The sequence below is a fragment of the Cherax quadricarinatus genome, unplaced genomic scaffold, assembly GCF_038502225.1.
Source record: "Cherax quadricarinatus isolate ZL_2023a unplaced genomic scaffold, ASM3850222v1 Contig323, whole genome shotgun sequence".
Taxonomy (NCBI): domain Eukaryota; kingdom Metazoa; phylum Arthropoda; class Malacostraca; order Decapoda; family Parastacidae; genus Cherax; species Cherax quadricarinatus.
This window is the reverse complement of record NW_027195349.1, coordinates 82,461-97,450: the sequence shown is the minus strand read 5'-3', so window position 1 is coordinate 97,450 and position 14,990 is coordinate 82,461. Positions and strand designations below refer to the sequence as shown.

Below are 14,990 nucleotides of genomic sequence, written 5' to 3'. Positions count from 1 at the left end.
AAAGGAAATCAGATTTGATCTCCAGAACAAGTAGTTCAGTGTCTTGGATCAAGAGTCTCTCACTGACATTAAGTTACTCTTATACAGCATAAGCAGGAATGATCAGGAATACACAACCTTAAAAACAAAAATCAATTATGTATAAATAAAAATATGAAGGTCATTTATGTAATAATGTGATAGTAGTATCAATAGACATTTCCATTAGCAATATTTCTGACCACTTGATGTATTCCAACTCTTACCTAAACTGCTATTACCGCTTCAAATATAACTGTGAACTTTCCGTTAACGCTCTCGCTTCACACGGTGAGGGCCTGGGTTCGATTCCCAGCCAGAGTAGAAACATTGGACGTGTTTCTTTCCACCTGTTGTCTATGTTCCCCATCAGTAAAATGGGTACCTGGGTGTTAGTCGACTGGTGTGGGTCGCATCCTGGGACACTGACCTAAGGAGGCCTGGTCACAGACCGGGCCGCGGGGGCGTTGACCCCCGGAACTCTCTCCAGATAAACTCCAGATACAAGACTAACACTGACTTACTACTAAAAGGATTTCCTGAGTGCACTCTACAAATGTGGGCATAACACACACAATTCACTCAACATATAGATCTTTTTTAGCATAAATATTTTATTAAAAACTTGCTATTTAAATGAACGTCAAGTGGTCTGCCCGTACACATAAATTAAGTGGAAGTGCTAAACCCATACGGGTTATGCAGTGCCTTGGAAAAGGGAAGTAATCAGGTTTGATATGAAGAATAGGAAGGTAGTTTTAACTTACAGCATTAAGTGTGCTTCAGCAGCATCAAGGCATCTTGCCTTAAGGGTGAAGGTGACCTGTGAAGGTAATATAATACTTCACGGCATCAAGCTGCTATATCAGTGGTATACCTTTATGGAACTAAAGTATCATAATATTGGGATCACAATATGAGATACACATTGTCGTCGTCTTAGCGTTGAAAATTCCATAACTACAATAAAATAAACTCTTGGTTTATTTCTAGTGGAGCAATTTATTCTAGTTTGACATTTCAAGGCAATGTAAACAGCCTAAAACTTGTTTTATAGAATAAGTATATTAATGCAATAAGTATTTAATGCATAACACTGGTGAGAAGTGATGCCTACAAATTACTATGTGAATCTTAAGTCAAAATGGCAATAAAAAGTAAGGCAGAACCATCAGACATTGCTACACTTGGTTTACTATACAGTTCCAGTGTATTTAATTAAGGATAAATACTTATTGGAATAAGATGTGCACTGCATGCTAATTCATCTTGTCAGCCTTGTTGTTTCCTCCATTTCCATTTATGTACCAATCTTCAAGCACAGTAAATTATCCCTAAAAAGACTAATTTTTGACTATACAGTATTCCGTTGCATCAATTTTAAACTTTACTCGCATTTCTATGGAAAAATTATTTCATTAAAGTTTGTCATCAAATAAAATATGTCCTTTCTTGCAGGCCTACTGGCCTATGCTAGGCAGATAACTCTCACCCACCTGGGAGTTTGGTCCACCCAGCCAAACTAGTGCTCTCCCATATGCTTTCTAAACTTAAATTTGTCCAACCTGAATCCACTGCTGAAAATCATGGCTTGGTTAAATATTTTTCAGCACTTTATTTATATCCCATTTATTTATTTGTACATATTATATTTAACTGAAAAGTATTTGTCTGAATTACACAGTTTAAATAAAAGACCTCAACATATTCTACACAGATTACATTTTCATTATAATTACCATACTTTGTTAAACAAATACCAATACTTTCAGGCTCAAGAAATTCACATAATATTTATTAGTAAGCAGTCAGTCATGAACAAAACATTAAATAGAATCACTGCCTGGTTTCACTTCCCTCCTGGAAAACTGCACAGTTTGTACAGTACAATAACTGTACTATACAGTAAAACCTCATTTATCAAGATCCACCATAAAATGAAAGCTAAAAAGTGATTCTTAAAGTGTAACCTAAACTTTCCTCGATGTGTAAAAACCTTATTGTAATGTGCACCAGAGTAACCACGACCAGAGATTTACAACTGTCAAAAACCTTGACACCAGTTGGGCCATAGGTATTGTATTCTTAGTTGTTGCATATAGAAGGCACCCATACCTTCACTTTACATCCCCTCCCCACACCACGCAGCAAGCGATATATACATGCTCACATGCATATATACACTTAATATACACATACATTTATATACATACATACACATACACAAGAGGAAAATATATAACTCTTCATTTATACTTTCCAATCATCATTTTCACAGTGTGTTGTTGTACCTCACACAGTCTGCTATATGTTTCTGACTCTCAAATACAGTCACCAAGTGAAAGATGGCACAGTACAAGTTCAGATCAGCTGTAATTAGTTATGCTATTGAAGACTGTCAAGTTTACTTATACTTATCCCTTTAAAAATTGACAAATCCAGTACACGAAATGCAATTTTCCAATTGTAGATATTATTACAATGCTGCCCCCAAGGTGAGGATAATGAACCCAGTGACACCTACTTATATTTAATGATTTTTTTTTTAACCAAGTAACTATATTCTCAATGATATTATGTTTAAAGCTTCATCTCACCTCCATGAGATATACACAAGACAATGTCTGCACTTATAAGGCACTTAGCCCCAACCAATGAACTAAACACACATTCTAATAGTACCATGATACAACTTACCCATTTTATCTAATGTATTTAAATGTATCAGACGTCTTCAAAATATAAATGTGATATCAGTAAATCGATCCAGTGCATTAGTTTTTACTCTGTGCTCCTGGAGTGGGAGAGAGTTCCGAGTGCACTCCATCGACCAGTGAGTGAGAAGCAGCGTGTAAGGTGTCTGGGTGGCCATCAAGTCCATTGTATCGTCTGCATAGTTACGAGTGCTGGCCTTGCTCATTTTAGCAGTCACAAAAATCACTCAAAACCAATGCACACATCTTCCAGGGGCTAGTGCAACCCAATAAACTGGGCTGTATTATTAATTTCATTTTGTAAAAATTTAACAAGCAATGTCCTAGTTGCATAAAAACACAGATTTAATGATATTAAGTGGCATTTAAGATTCACTCTTTTTAACCGGCTTGATTAACATAATACGTTGAGTGCAAATTAAACTCGAGGGTGGAGATATATTTCCAGAGGTTGTCTATACATAATACTACAATGTATAAAGGGAGGGAATTAATCGCAATTGTCTTGAAATATGAGTCGAACAAACCCTGGATCACCTTCAAGTGGAGAGGCGCAAAATGGACATGCTGCATGGAACCCATTAGTTCCATGTGGTATTGGTACCGCAGCCCAGTACCTGTTGGTTAACACTCACAATTAATGGAGTATGTGACAAGAATAATTAAAATACTTTATATAAGTGTAGAAAAGTGAAGACGGGTATGGGTATGAAGACAGTATGCACAACAAGCTTATATTTTACATTTTTCTCAAGACTGACCTTTATAATATCTTGAAAAAGCTAAGAGACTAACTTTATTAAGTTACGACACTCAGGGTAAATGTTGTTTTGCATATTGTCTTCATATCAGTACACGTACCATATTTATCTATAATAGGAATCATATTTTTTAATTTGCTTTTCTGCAATATAGCTTTACATCTAACATGACAACCAAAATAAAGTGTAATTATAAAAGTATTTCTGTCACTATCATTGTCTTTTCTTTCAAATTCCAGTTGTTATTATTGGAAAAAAAAAATTAAAAAAAAAAAAAAAAAAAAAATTTACACATCAGCCATTTCCCACCAAGGCAGGGTGACCCAAAAAGAAAAAAACTTTCATCATCGTTCAACACTTTCACCATCACTCGTACATAATCACTGTCTTTGCAGAGGTGCTCAGATACGACAGTTTAGATGTCACTCCAAACAGAAAATATCCCAATCCTCTCCTTGACATTGCAGGCATTATACTTCCCATATCCAGGACTCGAGTCCGGCTAACCAGTTTCCTTGAATCCCTTCACAAAATATTACCCTGCTCACACTCCAGCAGCTCATCAGGTCCCAAAAACCATTCATTCTCATTTATTCCTATCTAACACGTTCACGCATGCTTGCTTGCCCACAAAACCTTGACCTCCCTCCCTCCAACCTTTTCTAGGATGACCCCTACCATGCCTTCCTTCCACTACAGATTTGTACATTCTCCAAGTCATTCTACTTTGTTCCATTCTCTCTAAATGATCAAACCACCTCAACAACCCCTCTTTAGCCCTCTGACTAATATTTTTAGTAACTCCACACCACCTAATTTCTGCACTACAAATTCTCTGCATAATATTTACACCACACAATGCCCTTTAACACATCTCCAAGGCCTCCAGCCTCCTCCTTGCTGCAGCATTCACAACCCAAAAAATGTTTTAATAACCATTTTAATATAAATTTATTAAAAAAAAAAAATAGATCTCTAGAAATTCCTATGTACTGTACAATGTGGCTTTATCTATTCAAGAAATCTTAAAAATTGCAACTTACATATAACTGTTACTTTTATTACAATACAACTTGATATATTGAATAATCTTAAGGCATTACCTTATTAAATAGGTAGAAATGCTACTATGAACACAGTCCAGAGTTATAATCTCACAGCATCAGTTTGTTGCTTAATACTTGTGAATTTACTTTGGTGATGCTGACAAGTCATAGACCTTTCTTACTAACTTTATGAGAATAATTCCCACCCACTTACTCAAACATAACCTCAATGCCTCAAACACTGGCCAACACCCCTCCCAACTATAATGTGTAAATCTTGCTACTGGCTTCTCAGTTTCTATTATGGAACCAAGTTACTCAGTTCCTCACATGTCTGTTTTCTAACACTCACCAACTGGCATGATAAACTTTTCAAGTGCTGCTCAGCATAACTTATAATTTATTAGTAATGGAGGTTGCTAATCCGGCAATCAGTAATCTGGCACTAGTTTTGGCTAGCATAATTTCAAATTTCTGGGGTCGCCACACCAACCTACCAATACTGTTTGGTGGCGCTACTTGCTGCACAAGTCATTCTAATGTCTTTTTCTATATTTATTGTTATAACCTTCTCACTTTTAGCCCTAGTCATGGTTCCAATGAATAAAAGAAATGCTTCTCAATATGTAATGCACAAACACCGCACATTGTCCATAAAAGATAAGGTGGCTTTGAAGCCAATGTCGGTTGCCATCAGCTCAGTTCACTCAGATAAGCTGTGACAAGTAAATTTGAGCCTAAATATGAGAGAATAGGTCTGTGTGGTAAGTGTGCGCTATATAAAAAATCCTACAGCATGCAGTGTACGAGAAAAAACAGATCATGATTTTGGTGTAAATCAGTGAATTTGCGGTGTATTTTCATATGGTTTTTATGGTTGTATTCTCGTTTTTTTGGTCTCATTTAAGAGAATGATAGATATATTACAGAAATAGACATGATTTTGATTGGTTTCATGATGGAAAATAGTACCTTGAAATTGAGCTCTAAGTAGCAGAAATGTTTGATTTTTGCTGATGTTCAAGAGTAAACAAATGTCATCGTCCAATACATATCCAACTGGCCAGTCTAATATAAAATCATGAATGGGTAGACATTATTTATACAATTATTACAATAATGTAGTAGTCTGTATAACAGTAAATCTTCTATTTTTTGTGTGACTAAAAATTTAAAATACAAAGCAAGTGTAATATAAGATGGGCCAGGAGATGTGATTAATGAACAGAGAAAATGTTATTTTAGTGCCAGGAATGTCTGCATTGTTTATTCTGGATCCTATTTTGAAATTGGCATCTCTTGAAATTTGTGTGAAATTGGCCAATTACCAATTTCTGGCCACTTTATTGGGTAGCTGAAATAGGTAAATGGGCAGTTTCTTGTACTCAATCGACAGAATAGACGGAATACTAGCAAAACAGCTATGAGTTTGGTAGACTGGAACAATGGAATGGGCCAAAAATAGGGCATAAAGTGAAACTGCCAATGCATAAATATCACTGTTAGGTTGTATATTCTAACCTAACCACTCTGTAACCAGCAAAATCACTAATCCGGCACCCTACAGGTACCAATGATGCCGTATTAGTGATGGTCAACCTGTACTTAAAAATGCTACCACCACTTTACCATATACAGTGGCCACAAAATAAAATCTATACATTAATAATTTTTGGACAATAAAATGAAAAATGCAACTTAATGTATGTACATGTATTATATTTTCACTTTTTAGCTTCCAACTAGTACAGTGGACCCTCGAGTTTCGGCAGCCTCGACTTTCGTGAAATTCGACCTTCGGCAAGTTTTTTTGGAAAAATTTGGCCTCGAGTTTCGTGATTAGACTCGTGTTTCGGCGACCGTCTGGTACCCGTCCGCCCATCACCACGCACACCAAGCCAGTCTCCCACGTGATTCACGCTCGGTGTGCCATTGTTTACCAACACGTGACCATCACCCCGAGGGTTCATACGTAATAATCCATTGTTTTTTGCAATTACAACTGCTAAATAAGTCACCATGAGCCCAAGGAAAGCTAGTGCAAGCCCTTTGGTAAAGAAAGTGAGGAACACGATCGAATTCAAGAAGGAAATCATTGAAAAATATGAGAGTGGAGTGCGTGTTACAGAGCTTGCCAGGATGTATGGCAAACCCCATTCAACCATCACTTTGGTCGTGGCGAAAGGAAAGGAAATAAAGTGTGCTGTTGTTGCAAAAGGGGTAGATATGCTGACAAAAAGGAGATTACAAATCCCTGAAGAAGTGGAGAGGTTATTGTTGGTGTGGATTACCGAAAAACAGTTAGCAGGAGATAGTGTTCGCAGTTGATAATATGTGAAAAGGCAAGGCAAGGCAGTTGCACGGTGATCTCCTAAAGAAAATACCTGCAACAAGTGGTGATGCTTGCGATTTTAAAGCCAGCAAAGGTTGGTTTGAGAGATTTAAGAAGCGTAGTGGCATTCACAGTGTGATAAGGCATGGTGAGGCTGCCAGTTCTAACAAAATTGCAGCTGAGAAGTTTGTACAGGAGTTTAAGGAGTGCTTAGACACTGGAGAATTCAAACCCCAACAAGTGTTTAATTGTGACGAAACAGGCCTCTTTTGGAAGAAAATGCCAAAGAGGACCTACATCACGCAGGAGGAAGCGGCACTCCCAGGACACAAGCCTATGAAGGATAGGCTTACTCTCATATTTTGTAGTAATGCTAGTGGGGATTTTAAAGTGACGCCTTTACTGGTGTATCACTCTGAAAATTCCAGTGTTCAAGAAATACAGTGTCGCCAAGAGTAATTTGTGTGTGATGTGGAAGGCTAACAGTAAGGCATGGGTCACAAGGGATATTTTCCTAGACTTGTTTAATGAAGTGTTTGGCCCCAGTGTGAAGAAATACCTCCTGGAAAATGAACTGTCACTCAAGTGCCTCCTGTTACTGGACAATGCTCCTGCTCATCCTCCAGACTTGGAAGAGCAAATAGTGGAGGAGTTTAGTTTCATCACGGTGAAGTTCTTGCCCCCTAATACAACAACTCTCCTCCAGCCTATGGACCAGCAGGTCATTTCAAACTTCAAAAAACTCTACACAAAAGCAGTGTTTCAAAAGTGCTTTGAAGTGACCTCAGACACTGAATTGACCCTAAGAGAGTTCTGGAAAGATCACTTTAATATCCTCCATTGCATAAACCTTATAGGTAAGTCTTGGGAGGGAGTGACTTCCAGGACTTTGAACTCTGCCTGGAGAAAACTGTATCCAGATTGTGTAAAAGAGGGATTTTAAAGGGTTTGGGGCTGACCCTAAGGAGCCTATGCCAGTTGTGGAAACTATTGTGGCATTGGGGATATCCCTGGGGTTGGAGGGGAGTGGTGAGGATGTGGAAGAGTTGGTGGAGGACCACGGGGAAGAACTAACCACTGAAGAGCTGCAAGAGCTTCATCTGCAACAGCAAGAGATCACAGCTCAGGAAACTGCTGCAGAGGAGGAGGAAGAGAGATGGAGGAAGATGCCTTCTTCAAAAATTAAGGAAATTTGTGCAAAGTGGACTGAAGTGCAAACATTTATGGATGAACTTCACCCTAACAAAGCTGTTGCAGGCCATATTGGCAACATGTACAATGACAGTGTTGTGTCCCACTTCAGGGAAATCTTAAAGAAACGCCAGAAACAGACCTCTCTGGACAGATATTTTGTGCGACAGGGGTCCAGTGACTCAAGTTGTTCCCAGTGGCATTAAAAGAAGACGGGAAGTAACCCCAGATATGGACTTCATACCAAAGTCCTAATGGAAGGAGATTCTCCTTCCAAAAAACAGTGTACACCTTCCTCCCGTCTTCCATCCATGCAGAAGTCTTCAGTAAAGGTAAGTGTAATGTTGTTATTATTTTTTTAAATGCATGTACTTGATTTCTGATTGTTTTCATGAAGTCTTCAGTAAAGGTAAGTGTAATGTTGTTATTATTTTTTTAAATGCATGTACTTGATTTCTGATTGTTTTCATTATGTAAATCTTTATTTAATTTGAAAAAAAAAAAATTTATTTTAATATTTTTGGGTGTCTGGAATGGATTAATTTTATTTCCATTATTTCTTATGGGGAAAATGGTTTTGAGTTTTGTGAATTTTGACTTTAGGCAAGCTCTCTGGAACGGATTAATCACGAAACTCGGGGGTCCACTGTACTTGGTCATGCTACCATTGTTCTTTATCACCATCTGAAGTCACCTGGGCATCGAAGTGGCGACGGTGGAGAAGAGGGAGGCATCCATGCTGAGCCAGAGCTTTTTCAGTGCCTCCTTCAGGTCTGTGATATTGGTGGGTTGAGCTTCTGCAATCTCATTTTTCATCACATGCCAGGCATTCTCAATAGGATTTAGGTCAGGAATTGCCTGGCCACTCCAAAACACTGATATTATTGTCCTTGAGGAACTTTTTCACTCCTTTTGACTTATGGGCAGGGGCACCATCATGAATAAAAAATCACACTCGTGCATGTTCCAAAATGTCAGCATGTGGTCCCTTAACACCTCGATATAATTACTTCCTTTCATCATAATGTTCCACCTCTGCCCTTATAACCACTAAAAGCACCGCAGACCATAACACTGTCAGGGTGCTTTACTGTCTTCACAGCATACCACGAGTCATAACAGGACACACCACTGGGACGACAGACGGTCTTGGAGCCACTCCTGATGAGCTTGAAGGTACTCTCGCTGCCGAACATCGCCTTCTGCCACTGATCTGAGGGCCAATCCTTGAACTTCTTGCAGAACTGAAGCTGTTTCTTCTTCATGGCTTCAGTTAGCATGGGCTTCTTGGCGGCACATCGAGGACACATTTTCAGGTCCTTTTGCAGTCGGTGCTAAATGGTTTGCATTGCCATGTCTTTCAGGAGTGCAGGATGCTTTTTCTTGAGGTCTCCGGCTGTTATGGCAGGATCTGATAACACTGTCTGTGCAAAAAGAAGTCTTTTTAGGGGCTCCAGACCCCCACCTTCCTAGGTGGTACAGTGCCAGGTGGGAGTGAGGCAGCTGCTTTCTAGAGATGGTAAACTGCTATCCTAGTCGTCTTCAGGACTGCAGCTACTCATATACATAGGGCGAGTGCTCGAGTCTTATCTACATCTGAAAGTTTAGTTCAACCCATTCTGGGAACCTGGAGCAGAGATACAGCATGGCAAAGTTCGTGGTCTAGTGAAAAAATGGGCAATGAGTAACAACGTAGCAATCCTTCCTATTCATTGAGCTCTGGAAGAGCACTGAAGAGTGGGGTTACCTGGAGTTTACCTGGAGAGAGTTCCGGGGGTCAATGCCCCCGCAGCCCAGTCTGTGACCAGGTGGTGGGGAATGTTGGAGCAAGACCAGCTCCAGTACACTAAGCCATCACAAGCTCTGCCACTTTCTTATGGTGGAAATTGAAGTGAAATGTATACACCAAAATCTAGTGTTTAGATTTTTTTTGCATTAGAAATTTCTAGATTATTTTTGTGGCCACTGTATAATAATGATGCACTGACAAAGTGGAACTATGTAACTGATAATTTTAGTTAATCTATGCAAGTGTAGTGCATGAAGATGTACATGCACACTTCCTGCATTTTCATGTAAATCTAGTTAAACAAGATATTTGATTTCTAAAATTTTATGGTATATATTTAGTAACATCAGTTTTGCATTAATAAATTAGTGGGTGATGGAGTCATAGGTTATACTGTCCTTTTGCCACTGCCAGAAACAACCCTTCACAATAACTACACGTTGCTAACAAACTACTGCTCAGGAAAAATACTTAGACTGTAATGACTCACCTGACGGTTTTTTCTGATGCCATATGTCCACATGGATTGAAACAGAAAGTTGGGGGGCCACTGTCAACATAAAATGCTGGCTCATTGCCCATACAAAGTTTAACTACTGGCCCAACCTGAAAGAATATTAACAGGTTAGAAGTAGACTATCACAATGTTACTATAATGCATCAAAAACAACAGTTTAACTATGTCTTTATAATGTAAAAAAGGCAAAAGGTCATAAACATAAAAATTTTCCCCTCTATATGCAATTATGCATCTGAATTTGAGGTGGGGATGAGTTCTTGATCTTCAAACTCATTCTACACTTTATACTGACAAGACAAACATTTGTCATTTCTAGTTTGAAACACCTGTAAAGTGTGTTTCCATCAAGTCACTGTGCAGTTCCTTTCACTTTACAACTCTTATTGTTCTTAATACATTCTCTCTCTCTGGGGCTCACGCACAATTTTCACTTGCCCTCTTCATTTATTCTTGGTAAAGAGCCAATTTTACCTACCCTCTCTATGCCCCAAAATATTTTGTATATTATGATCATATCTTTTCTCTCCATTCTTCCTTATCCAAGATACAGAATGAGTCTTACTGATTTTGTAAGATTCCTTCACACTTCAGATGGTGCTATCTTCAGTCTCCTTTCCCATTTATTAGATTAAAAACTTTGCTTGCATTAGGGTTAGACAAAGACTACTTTACCATTCCTGAAATCTGTCCAGGTTTTCTTGCACACCTATCCTCTACCATTTTTATTCATATAATATTGTCATCATGTACAAACTGTAGTTAATTTATTTATGTATACTAGGAACAATACAAGGCCCAACACTGATATAGAAACTTACGAGTCACTCATTCTGATATTTCACTGCTTACAGTAACTTTTATTCCTACTGTTTAACCACCTGAGGGTCAGTGCCGTTGTTCTACAGGTTTGAAGCCTGGATCCGTGCCATTGTTCTACACCATGAGCTCAGCTCACTCAGATAAGCTGTGAGTGGAAAATTTGGGCCTAGATATGAGAAAATGGGTCTAAGTGGTAAATGTGCACCATATAAAAAAAATCCTGCAGCACTGTGCACGAGGAAAAAAAAATACGACCGTGTTTTTGGTTTACAACAGTGACTTTGCGTTTTTCTGGTCGTATTCAGATTCTTGGTCTCATTTGATAAAATGGAAGATATATTACAGAAATAGAGATTATTTGTTTTACGACTGATGATTGCTTTTAGGACTGACAATAGCTTGAAACTGCTCAAAGTAGGGGAAATGTTTGATTTTCGGCAATGTTCAAGAGTAAATAAATCTTCATGTGTCTGATACACATCAACTGGTGGGTCTAATAAGCATTCACAAAGGCACTGTTATTAATTATTCAATTATTACAATACTGCATAACAGTAAATCTTTATTTTTTTGTGTGAATAAAAATCAAAATGGAATTTGTGTGTAAACTTGGAAACACAACTAATAAACACAGGAAATGTTACTTAGTGCCAGGAATGCCTAACTGGAGGGCATTCTGGGGATCAACAAACCCGCAGCATTGATCAGGCCCTGATCCTGGTGGATCAGGGCCTGATCAATGAGGCTGTTACTGATGGCTACCCGAACACACTGTTCCTAGCTCCGACTAACCCATACGAAGTCTCCCTTATTATCAACGCACTAAAAAACAAGGCAGGAGATTTAAATACCTTACCACCCTTTATATACAAAAAAGTGTCACAAGTACTATCACCAATCATTGCAACACTCTTTAACAAATCCATTGAATCCGCCACCTTCCCTACAGCTCTCAAAATAGCAAGGGTCACCCCGATCCATAAAGGAGGAGACCAAACTGAGTTGAATAACTATAGGCCAATATCCAATTTACACCCTCTCTCAAAAATCTTCGAAAAATTAATTCATAAACGAATCTACTCCTACCTCATCTCCCAAAACATTCTCAACCCCTGCCAATTTGGATTCAGGCCTAATAAAAATACTAATGATGCTATTATACACATGCTAGAACATATATACAGTGGACCCCCGCATACCGTCGCCATCACATAACATACAATCCGCATACCGCTAGCTTTTATCGCAAAAATTTTGCCTCGCATACCGCTCAAAAACCCGCTCACCGCTCTTCGTCCGAGACGCGTCCAATGTGCACCCTTAGCCAGCCTCACATGTGCCGCCGGTGGCATTGTTTACCAGCCAGCCTCCGCGGTAACATCCAAGCATACAATCGGAACATTTCGTATTATTACAGTGTTTTTGGTGATTTTATCTGCCAAATAAGTGACCATGGGCTCCAAGAAAGCTTCTAGTGCCAACCCTACAGCAATAAGGGTGAGAATTACTATAGAGATGAAGAAAGAGATCATTGATAAGTATGAAAGTGGAGTGCGTGTCGCCGACCTGGCCAGGTTGTACAAGAAACCCAAATCAACCATCGCTACTATTGTGGGCAACAGAAAGGCAATCAAGGAAGCTGTTTTTGCCAAAGGTTTAACTGTGTTTTCGAAACAGAGATCGCAAGTGATGGAAGATGTTGAGAGACTCTTATTGGTGTGGATAAATGAAAAACAGCTAGCAGGAGATAGCGTCTCTCAAGCGATCATAAGCGAAAAGGCTAGGAAGTTGCACGAGGATTTAATTAAAAAAATGCCTGCAACTAGTGATGATGTGAGTGAATTTAAGGCCAGCAAAGGTTGGTTTGAGAGATTTAAGAAGCGTAGTGGCATACATAGTGTGATAAGGCATGGTGAGGCTGCCAGTTCAGACCACAAAGCAGCTGAAAAATATGTGCAGGAATTCAAGGAGTACATAGACAGTGAAGGACTGAAACCTGAACAAGTGTTTAATTGTGATGAAACAGGCCTGTTTTGGAAGAAAATGCCAAGCAGGACCTACATTACTCAGGAGGAAAAGGCACTCCCACGACATAAGCCTATGAAAGACAGGCTTACTTTGTTGATGTGTTCCAATGCTACTGGTGATTGCAAAGTGAAGCCTTTATTAGTGTATCACTCTGAAACTCCCAGACCGTTCAGGCAAAAGAATGTCCTCAAGGAGAATTTGTGTGTGCTGTGGAGGGCAAACAGTAAGGCATGGGTCACTAGGGACTTTTTCTATGACTGGTTACACCATGCATTTGCCCCCAATGTGAAAAATTACCTAATTGAAAAGAAATTAGACCTTAAGTGCCTCCTGGTATTAGACAATGCTCCTGGTCATCCTTCAGACTTGGCAGAGCGACTTTCTAGGGACATGAGCTTAATTAAGGTGAAGTTTTTGCCTCCTAATACCACTCCTCTCCTGCAGCCCATGGACCAGCAGGTTATTGCAAATTTCAAAAAACTGTACACAAAAGCTCTGTTTGAAAGGTGCTTTGTAGTGACCTCAGAAACTCAACTGACTCTTAAGAGAGTTTTGGAGAGATCACTTTAATATCCTCAATTGTGTAAACCTTATAGGTAAGGCTTGGGAGGGAGTGACTAAGAAGACCTTGAACTCTGCTTGGAAGAAACTGTGGCCAGAATGTGTAGACAAAAGGGATTTTGAAGGGTTTGAGGCTAACCCTGAGAGGATTATGCCAGTTGAGGAATCCATTGTGGCATTGGGAGAGTCCTTGGGGTTGGAGGTTAGTGGAGAGGATGTGGAAGAGTTGGTGGAGGAGGACAATGAAGAACTAACCACTGATGAGCTGATAGATCAACTTCAACAGCAAGAGGCCAGACCTGAGGAAACTGGTTCAGAGGAGGGGAGAGAGAAATTGAAGAAGTTGCCTACTACAAAGATTAAGGAAATCTGTGCAAAGTGGCTTGAAGTGCAAACCTTCATGGATGAAAGTCACCCTCACACAGCTATTGCAAGCTGTGTTGGCAACCTGTACACTGACAATGTTGTGAAACACTTTAGGGAAGTCATAAAGGAACGAGAGGTACAGGCCATTATGGACAGATATGTTGTGCGAAAGAAGTCCAGTGACTCTGAAGCTGGTCCTAGTGGCATTAAAAGAAGAAGGGAAGTAACCCCAGAAAAGGACTCGACACCTCAAGTCTTAATGGAAGGGGATTCCCCTTCTAAACACTAACACTCTCTCTCCCCTCCTTCCATCCCATCAATCATCACCAGATCTTCAATAAAAGTAAGTGTCATGTAATTGTGCATGCCTTTTTCAGTTTGTGTGTATTAAAATTAACATTTCATGTGGTAAATTTTTTTTTTTTTTTCATACTTTTGGGTGTCTTGCACGGATTAATTTGATTTCCATTATTTCTTATGGGGAAAATTCATTCGCATACCGATCATTTCGCATAACAATGAGCCCTCTTGCACGGATTAAAGTCGCTATGCGGGGGTCCACTGTACACTGCAATAGAGAAAAAAGAAGTCCCACTGGGGATCTTCATTGACTTACGTAAAGCTTTTGATACAGTTGACCATGACTTGCTCTATGTAAAATTGTCACACTATGGTATTAGAGGGCACTCCCTCAACTACCTCAAGTCATACCTCAGCAACAGAAGCCAATATGTGTACGCAAATGGGGCAAGCTCTTCCGCTCAACCAATTACAGTTGGTGTCCCACAGGGAAGTGTCCTTGGCCCTCTTCTCTTTCTCCTATACATAAATGACCTACCAAATGC

At 39.3% G+C, this 14,990-nt stretch overlaps 1 non-coding gene across 1 annotated transcript; it reads right to left on the bottom strand.

The window, feature by feature from the left end:
• Positions 1 to 1,631: 1,631 nt before the first annotated feature.
• LOC128697695 (E3 ubiquitin-protein ligase pellino) lies at positions 1,632 to 10,462 on the bottom strand. The gene is made up of 2 exons (XR_011391142.1): positions 10,342 to 10,462; positions 1,632 to 3,349 (listed from the first exon to the last, which is right to left on the bottom strand). It is a non-coding gene; the product is annotated as an E3 ubiquitin-protein ligase pellino (transcript).
• Positions 10,463 to 14,990: the final 4,528 nt, after the last annotated feature.